At 51.3% G+C, this 9,672-nt stretch overlaps 1 protein-coding gene across 3 annotated transcripts in view; it reads left to right on the top strand.

The window, feature by feature from the left end:
* The window catches only part of ZHX2 (zinc fingers and homeoboxes 2), a 181,433-nt gene that overhangs the window by 35,851 nt on the left and 135,910 nt on the right, over window positions 1-9,672 (top strand). The window contains exon 2 of one of the 3 annotated variants that reach the window (XM_086337036.1): window positions 9,435-9,541. The exons of the other annotated variants lie outside the window; for them this stretch is intronic. The gene's annotated coding sequence lies outside the window, so the exon portion shown is untranslated. The remainder of the gene's footprint in view (window positions 1-9,434; window positions 9,542-9,672) is intronic. 3 annotated transcript variants of the gene reach the window in all.

Raw genomic sequence — 9,672 nt, forward strand, 5'->3', positions numbered from 1 at the left:
ATATTAGTCAGATTCAACTAACAGCTGTAACAACCCCAAAATTTTAATGGTGTAACAACTTAGGAGTCTATTTCTGCCCATACCACAAGTCAACATGTATGTCCAGCAGGCCGTGTTCCACACTGTGATTCAGGGACCCAAGCTCCTTCCCTCTTGTGGCTCTGTCTCCCTCTAGTCCTGGGAGCTCTCTCCATTCAGTGGGTGGGTGGAGAAAGGAGAGAACCCCAAGTGGGAGGTTTTTAGGAGCCAGGTCTGCATCACTTCTACTCAAATTCCACTGGCCAGAAAACTGTCATATGACCACCTGTCACTGCAAGGAAGTCTGGGAAATGTAGTCTAGCTGCTGCCTAGTAGGAAAAGGAGAACGTGAATACCGGGGAGTGCTCTCAACCCCTGATGCAGGGACAGTCAGTATTGGATGCCAGCCCAGGTCTTTTGTACAGAGTCCATGCTCTTTCCACTCAGATGGTTCTTGTCACTTTTAACTTCCACAAAGCCCCTTTATGGGCCCTCTTCTTTTGCCAGACTTGCCTACGCACTGTTCCCTGCACCAGACCTTTGCCTGCTTGGTCCCAGTTGCTGTGGTAGCACTGGGAGGGAGTTCCTCCCTGCCCTGGATTCCCTTTTAGGTTACCTTAAGAAGGCTGCTCTCTGTATCTCCCAATCCCAGCTGCCTGGCTGCTTCTGGGCATGTGATGAAGCCAGTGATCACCTCCTCAGTGTAAGAAAGGGGGGCTCACAGAGGGTTTCAGAGGCAAGAGGAAAGAAGTTTGAGCTGTAGTCTTGGCTGCACCATGAGCTGTGGGCACAGCATCAGCAGGAAGGGGGTGGTGCCTGATGGTTGGGCAGCACCAAAGAGCTGCAATCCTGGTGGTATGATCATTTACCAAAAGTGACGCGTGAAGTCTGCCCCGAACCCATTGATGTGTGTTGCCTTTGAACTTCCAAAGGACAAAGCTGCTGGGGCCAGCTGGAGGCTAGATGCCCTGTGGGCGCTGTAACCCTTGGGCAAGCCCAGCGACCCTGGCAGTATTCTGGTAGAGCTGGTGTTGGTGGGCACCCAGCTCCTGTAAGACCAGGTCACAGTGATCTGTTAGGAGACCTCTGAGTTGGAATAAATCCCTTCTCCAGGAAGCCCTCAGTGATTCCCCACCTCTTCAGAACTCAAGGGCACTTACTGTCATTCATCTAAAGGCCCTGATTTGCTTTGTGACATCTCTCACAGTCACCCTTTATCTACTGTTAGCCTCAGAGACAAGGAACTGAAACCGTGTGTGGCCAGAACCAAGTGGTCAGGATGCTCTGAGCACTCTGTAGGCATCACAGACTCAACAGTATTTAGTCAGTTCTAACATTTCATCCAGATTCACATCCACAACTGGTTTGTTGTAAGAAGAAAAATGGTATCCAGGCACCATCCTTTCTTTTTATTTGATGGGAAAAGCACACTTTTTATTTTTGTGATGGGAAAAGCACACTAAGGGAAAAAAAAAAAGATTTTGCCCGTCGTCATCTGAGATGTTCGTGGTCATCCCCCTTGTCTCTGTAAGGTGAACACAGTCGCAGTGGATAACCTGTGTCCCTGTCCAAAACAATACAGCTTCAGGCAGACCTGGTCACGTGCCCTGGCTGCCATTCGCCGGCTGATTGACCCTGGATACGTTCCCTCATTTCTCTCTGTTTCCTTATCTGTCAAATTCGGATCTGACTGTGGCTAGCTCATGGAGTGGCTGCAAGTTTAAAAGGAAAGCATATCAAGACAGTGCTTGGCACGCAGCTCTCCTCCCAGCCCCCCCTTAGACTCTCACGCAGGCGCAGAACCTTGCTTCAAAATGTGTCTTGCAAGAAGACTTGGCATCCAGGACGCGCCCTGGGAAGAATTTGTTTTTGTTTTAATGCCGAGGACGTTTGCATGAAAACAGGATCTTCGTTGCTTAGGAATTGATCAACTCCTGCTGCTGCTTTTCCCTTGCTGAAGTGCCAGTCCCATATTTGTCGCAGGAAAAAGAGGAACGGTAGGGATGGCTGGGACCTCCGCAGAGGCAGGATCGTGTGGCCCCTCGGGGTGGGTGACAGAGGCCACGGAGTCAAGAGATTCAGGAATCCATCCCAGGGTGAAAAGAGCTCAAAGGTAAAGGGTGTCTTGGCCAAAGGACTGCCACATGAGCAAAGATTTTCTGTGGGTCTCATTTGACTCTGGGAGAAGAGGAGACAGGGTTTAGACAGTGGTCTCCACCTGCAAGGATAAAGTGCAACAGAGCAGATGGCAAGCAGGAGTGATAGGAACCACTGTGTACAGCGGAGAGGCTGGGAGTGAGGAGCTGGACAACCTCAGGGTGGACATGTGCTTAACCTCTCTGCTCCCCCGTTTCCTCACTGATGAAGCAACATGGAAGTTAAATGAGGTGTGTGTGTGTGTGCTAAGTCGCTTCAGTCGTATCTGACCCTTTGTGACCCTATGGACTGTAGCCCGCCAGGCTCCTCTGTCCGTGGCATTCTCCAGACAAGAATACTGAAGTGGGTTGCTGTCCCCTTCTCCAGGGGATCTTCCCGACGCAGGGATGGAACCCACGTCTCCTTTGTCTCCAGCATTGGCAAGCAGGTTCTTTACCACCAGCACCAGCTGGGAATGAGAGTTAAATGAGATGCTGTGTGTTAAATGGCTGGTGTTGAGTAGCCCTCAGTAAAGCCAAACCGTTCATATTAACAATAACCATTCATCACAATACCAGATGCTCTCCATCCTAAGGAAGAGACAGCCAGATGACCACAGAAAGCTGTTCAGAGGAAGGACTTGAACTTGGTTTGGTACAGCTGTGTCCCCTGAAGACCATTCTGGAGGAGGTTTGGAGATGCTTTCTAAGACATTGAAGTAAAATTGCCCACATGAACTTAGAGGAGGGTTCCCAGGACTCCTGCTCCGTGGGGCCATGCCCCACCCACTTGTGGCCCCAGCCTGGTCCCAGGAGCATCAGCACAGAAAGAAGCAAGATGAGAAGAGCCCGGAGTGACAGCTCAACCAGTCAGGCCCTTCTTGCTGCTGCCATGCTTGGCTTCCCGAAGGCAGTTGGGTGTTTGTGTCCAAATGCCCAGGAGAGGCCAGACGCCTTTCTCTTTCTGTATCCTTAATATATGCTAATCAAAGCTGAGAGCCTGCAGAAAATATCAGCTTGGCCAAGCCCTGCTCCCTTGCCTTGGCCTGCCCACCCTCCCTGGGCTTCCCCTCCCATCTGCCCATCCAAGGGTATCCATAAATCCAGCTTTCGGAGCCCTTGGGGGCTGGCAAGGCCGCCACGGACCTCAGTCACATCGCAGTGGAAACAATTGAAAACCACTTGGCAAAACTATGGGGTGATCTAATGTTTTATAGGGAGAATACATTTTTCCCTCCCCATTCTTATTCAAGCCTTGGGGGGAAAGCCGGCCGCCCTGCAAGCTCCATCAGGCTGGTACCCCAGGCTTCCTGACTCTTTCCTTGCCTGTCTCAGGTCACCCCGCCGTGGGGAGGCCAGGCTGCCCAGCTGGCTTTGGCCTCCTCGCAGGCCCCGGAGAAGCAGATCCGGCCTTACCTTCCTGGCTAGCCTGGCTGCCTGAGTCCCCTCAGAGGTGCGGCTGTGGCCACAGGGGCCTGTGGGGAGGCCCATATATGGAGCCTGGGGAATGTGGGCTCTGGCAGGTGGCCTGGAAAAAAATGGCCGTGTTCTGAGGGTGAACTCCGGCGGATTATAAATAGCACCGCCTCCCTTCCCTTTCCAACTTGCTGTCTGTCACCGCAGGGCTAAAGGTTTAAATTCAAGAGGACGGAGCAGGACCAGGTCGGGGGCGGGGAGTGGGGAGGAGGGGGAGATGCCGGATCGTGCAGGAGGTTCCGCTGCTGTCTTGGGGTTGATGAAGAGAAGCATCGCCAGCCAATCAGTGGGGCTGAGAGAGTGGGACGTTTTTTGTAGGAAGGGGAGCAGAATGACTCCTGATTTAATGCATTTTCATAAACCAGTAAGCACTGAGGGAAGACCAAGGGAAGGTCTAACTTCAGGAGGTGGTTTTAGAGAAGCTTTAGTGCCTCTAAAAGATTAATAATGAATATCAGCTGCCTCAAAAGTTCTGAAAGGTCAGCCATTCTGGCCCCCAAATCAACACCCACGGCCAGGTGCCCACAAAGGCCCAGCCTTTGAGCCTTCTCCCAGAGGGTTTCTCAGTGGGTTGTCGTGTGTCTCGGACGCCAAAGAAGCAGGGTTGCTCACTCTGCGGACCTCAGCACTTTTTGCTCACCACGAGGAGGGGGATGAATTTAGAAGGTGCTGGAAAATAAAGAAGTAAAGGAGTGTGGGGCCCTGGCTATAGAAAGCCACCCTGTCCTTCACACCTGGGAAGAGTGATGGGGGAGATGTTTCAGCGAATTCTGAAGGAGGAGGGGCGGCCTGGGTCTGCAGAGTCCTTGTCTGTGTCTTTGGCTCTGTGCTCCTAGCGGCCAGGTCTCCTGATTGACTGCCCCTCCTTCTGTGGTAGGCACTCCGTGGTTGGGACTACAGGAGCTCTGCTGGGCGCCGTGAGGGGACACATGTGCCTGGAATCATGTTAGGGGCGAGCACGCCTCCATTGGCGTTGGTGATTCCTCTGTGAGCCGGCAGGCTGGCCATGCTCACTCATATCCTTCCTTCCAGCACTTGTGGCTTTTGTATCGCTAGCAATGATTTGGAAATGGGTTAATTGATAGAGTCCTTCTCTCCTACCTTTGTTGTTATTGTTCAGTCGCTCAGTTGTGTCCGACTCTTTGTGACCCCATGGACTGCAGCACACCAGGCTTCCCTGTCCTTCACTATCTCCCAGAGTTTGCTCAAACTCCTGTCCATTGAGTTGATGATGCCATCCAATCATCTCATCCTCTATCGCCCCCTTCTCCTTCTGCCCTCAGTCTTTCCCAGCATCAAGGTCTTTTCCAGTGAGTCAGCTCTTCGCATCAGGTGGCCAGAGTATTGGAGTATTGGAGCTTCAGCTTCACCATCAATCCTTCCAATGAAGAGTCAGGGTTGATTTCCTTTTGGATTGACTGGTTTGATCTCCTTGCTTTTATAATCCTCATTTCTTGTGCTCTATGGAGTGATGTTTGAAATTAAGCATGTGAAAACCACAAAATTAAGGAGGAGCAGGTGAACTTTTGTTATCTTTTGGATGCTTCTCAAAGGATCTCCGACCTCACAGAATACAAGCCCTGAGTAAGACGTCCTCTGGGTGTGGGTGGACATCGGAACTTGACTGGGCTGGATTTGGAGTGACCATCTAAGGGAGTGGTTTTGAAGCTGTGCTTCAGCAGCTCTGTTGGGGGAGCTGCCCCAGAGGCCAAAACAGAAAGAGCCTCCCAGACCCTCACTCCTATTTTAAGCCGAGCAGCTCCACTTTTACCTGTTTTAGGTTATCAGATTACATTTTTTAAAAAATGGACTTCATGCCTTAAAAAGTTTGGAAACCAGCATTGCAGCTCGCTCGATCATTTTAGTGCTGAGTAAATGGAAGAGAGGGAAAGGGATTTTTTCAAGATCATGCCCCAAAGCCAAGACCTCTGCCTGGGTACATCCTGTGCTCATGGCTCTTGTTTTGAGAAGGGAAATCCCAGGGTCCTCGGACTGGGAAGGACCACAGAGAGCAACTTATCAACACCCTTTCTTCAGTAACTGAGGCCCCGGGAGGTGACGGGATTTGTTCAAGGCACAGTCATTGCCAGACCTGGGATTTGAAGCCATCACAGGTACTCATCAAAGAGGCAGGACATGCTGTAAGAACCCCAAAGGGCGGCATCATCCAATCTAGACAGCTTCCCAGAGGAAGTTTACACTGAGCTGAGATGAAAAAGATGATGGGCGACTGGGTGACGAGGAGCGAGGAGGGCATCCACACAGAGGAACTAGACTCAGGCCTGGTCCTTTGCCCGTCTTACAGCTTCAGGGAAGCAGAGGCTGGGAAAAGACAGCAGCTCTCGTGGGTGGGCTGCTCCCATCTGTCTCTGTGTTGACCTGTCGCCGAGGGAACTCCACGGTGAGTGGCGTCTCCACCTGCCAGGTCAGGCCATGTGCTGCGGCCTCTCAGAGCAGCCCTCTGGCAGACCCGGAGCCCAGCTTATCAGGAACAGAGCCGGGGCAGGATGGCGGCTGCTGGGAGCTTCCTGCCTGCAGGACTTGAATGCATAATGCACCACGTCTGATGTGAGCTCTGAGAAAGTCCAGATGCCTGCCTGCTCCAGACAGGAAAGGACATCACGGGGACGCTGCATTCGCTCTCAGGGCAACTCCCTGCAGCTCTTTTGCAGACAGACAGTGTTAATCTCTCCCTCTGGACAGGAACTTTCCATGAGGCTAGGATGTGCCCTGCTTGGACCTCGGATCTTATTTCTGGTCCTGGGGTGTACAATGTATTCCTTTATCAGGACTGAAGGAGGACTTGGGTAAAGATCCCTGGAAATGGGCACATTGCTCGTCATCACCCAGACACACTGTAAAAACAAATACATGTTCTTTAGGACGCAACATCCTAGGAAAAGGATCCCCATTCTCTGCTTTCTGGGACGTGTGAAAAACAGCACCTGCTCATGCCTTCAGAGGCCGTGTTGTCTAATCTTGGGCTCTCAATTAGTCTCTAGTCCAGCGGCACTAAAGGGGACCTAGGGCCACCCAGGAGAGAGTGCAAGAATTGCCAAACCCAGAAGTGCAGCGGAGACCCCCGAGTCACTCCCATTTTCTGATGCGCCTTCAGAGGGGGGACTTCTAGGTGACGTGTCCTCCTTTGTTTCCATGACGTGCCCACCTCAGTCCTGGGAGCCTGTGCGGGAGCCAGCGTCGCCCTCCAGCTTTCTCTGTGCCAGCATTTCTCAAAGCCCGTCTGAGGAGCAGGAGTCGTGCAAAACACCCTGTGACACACGGTTCCGTTCTCATGTTAGTTTGGGAAACGCTGTACATGGATTCCTCCTGCACGTGAGGACTCGGCTCACAGAGCATCACCTCCGAGGGGTCTTTCCAGACCTCCACCCCCTTACCTGCTCAGAGTCCTTTTCCATCCTGATTTTGCACTTGTCTGTTTACTTTTGTGCAGTCTGTCTTCGCCCGCACTAAGCAATGCTCTCCCCGTTCTCGCTTGCCTGTTTTTGTTCAGGCCTGCGTCCCTCGTGCCCAGAACACTGCCTGGTTCAATAAGAGAATGTGTCAAGTGCACACATGAACCAATTAATGTATTCAAACCCTCAGGGCTCCTTCATGTAGAATTCTGTTTAACTCTGGTTAGCTCAGTATTTTTTTTAATATTTATTTTTATTTATTTGGCTGCGCCGGCACGTGGGATCTTTGCATGGGATCGTTGTGGCACGCAAGATCTCTTTTAGCTGCAGCGTACAGGATCCTTTTCTTAGTTGCAGCATGTGAAATCCCTTAGTTGCGACATGTGGAATCTGGTTCCCCGACCAGGAATTGAAACTGGGCCCTCTGTGTTAGGAGCATGGAGTCTTAGCCACTGGACCACCAGGGAAGTCCCAGCTCGGTATTTTTTCCTACTTCTTCCCCCTTTTCTTTAATTGCCCAGCTCATGTCATCACCTAGGACCAAGTCACACTGGGCCCTGGGAGGCCAGCCCTGCTGAGAGTAGCCAGCTTCCTGGTCCCACGCCATCTCATCCCCAGGCCTCACTCCCTTTGTGGTCTGATGACCAAGGGAAACTGGCTTGTCCACTAGTTCACTCACTCCTCTGCTCTGAGCCTGTGAGGACAGGGACCTTGCCTGTCCTGGTTCACCATGGAGTCCCCCATGCCTAGAGCCGTGCCTGGGAAGTGCTCGGGGTGATTTCCCACATGAATAGCCCCCTTTTCTGACTCACCCTCATCCACAGCCCATAGGACTTCAATTCCACCAAACACGCTCCAGGACCTGCTATTTCCTGTCAACCCTCACAGCCAGTTGCTGGCCATCTGGTACGGTGGCGGCTCCCTTTATCCATCAAAACACCAAGTGACCATGGACACTGTCTGCCCAGGGCCCCTGTGTTTTGGAGGAAGAAACAGAGGTTCCAAGAGGGCAGGTGGTTCCAATTCAAGACTGGTCCCCCAAGTCTTACTGCGTTGTCCTCCTGCGTTAGTCTTCCAGGGCTGCTGTGACAAACTACCACAAACATGGGGGCTTAAAGAACATACACTCTTGTTATCTGACAGTTCTGGAGGTCAAAGGTCTGAAATCGGTCCAAGTCCTTGTCTTTTGCAGACTCTAAAGCTGCCTGTATTTCTTGGCTCATGGCCCGTTCCTCCATCTTCAAAGCCAGCAGTGGCCAATTGAGTCTTTCTCAAGCTGAATTGCCCTGACCCTGACCCTCCTTCCTCTTTCACTTTTTAAAAAGAACTAATTATTTGGCTGCACTCAGTCTTAGTTGTGGCACTCAGGGTCCTCACTGGATCATGCGAATCTTTCGTTGCAGCATGTGGACTCTCTGACTGTGGTGCTCAGGCTTAGTTGATCTGCAGCATGTGGGATCTTAGTTCCCTCACCAGGGATCAAACCCACGTTTTAACCACTGGGCCAACCAGGGGATGGAAATGGAAGACAGGACCAGATTTTCACGAGGTGCCTCTGTTCGAATGCGCTAGGATTCTGTGAGGCCAGGAGTGCTGGGGAGAGCGGAAGGCATCTGCGAGGAGGTCCGGGAAAGGTCTCCCTCTTTCACTTCTAAGGTCCTTTGTGATTATATTGGGCCCATTCAGATAAGCCAGGATAATCTCTCCATGGCAACTTCCTTAACTTAATCACATCTGCAAAGAAGCTTTGCTGTGTCAGGTGACATATTCACAGGTACTGAGGATTAGGTCATAGCATCTCTCATAGTATTTGTCACATCACTGTATAGCTGCTTCAGTGTCTGCCTGCCTGGCTAAGCCATGACTACCTCACAGGCAGGGCCTGGCCATCTCTGTGCCCAGCTTTGGCACATTCCTGACACTGAGAAAGCACACAGGGAGTGTGGGTCTCCTTGGCTGAGACAGAAGTGGTCCTTATTCATTTTACTGCATTCTCCCCATCCCCATTTCCATTCAGTGATGAAGGCGCCACCTCCCCGCCCCTGCCAGGTTCTAGTGTTCAAGTTCTGCCATGGGATCAGTGCTCACCAAGATCGAGAGAGACCCAGGCAACATCCACATTTTTAGACTCTTCACATACTAAAATATGAAAAAAAAAATGCAAGCTGATTATAGACATTGTAGATCTGTAAAATAATTAAACTAGTAAATTAACTCTTTTGACATCTAAAATACAATGCAATAGAATTGTCTTGCAAGCTTACAGCAGGTTTATATCTAAAATACATTCATTCAGGGTATTCTTTGGGTGTGCATGCTTCAGTTGTGTCCGACTTTTTGCAACCCTATGGACTGTGGCCCGACAGGCTCCTCTGTTCATGACATTCTCCAGGCAAGAATATGCGCAAGAATACTGGAGTGGGTTCCTGTGCCTTCCTCCAGGGGATCTTCCCGACCCAGGGATCGAACCAGTGTCTCTTACTTCTCCTGCATTGGCAGGTGAGTTCTTTATCACTAGTGCCCATTCTATGGGTGTTAGAAGCTCAAATTCAGATTGCCGCATACGTGTCTTAGAGGGACTGTGAAAAGTTGAAGTGTGTGCCCTTTCATGAATGAAAGGCCTGGCCCAA

The sequence above is a fragment of the Bos grunniens genome, chromosome 14 (genome assembly GCF_055505025.1).
Source record: "Bos grunniens cultivar Pamir isolate PY7600 chromosome 14, Bosgru_T2T1.0, whole genome shotgun sequence".
Lineage (NCBI taxonomy): Eukaryota > Metazoa > Chordata > Mammalia > Artiodactyla > Bovidae > Bos > Bos grunniens.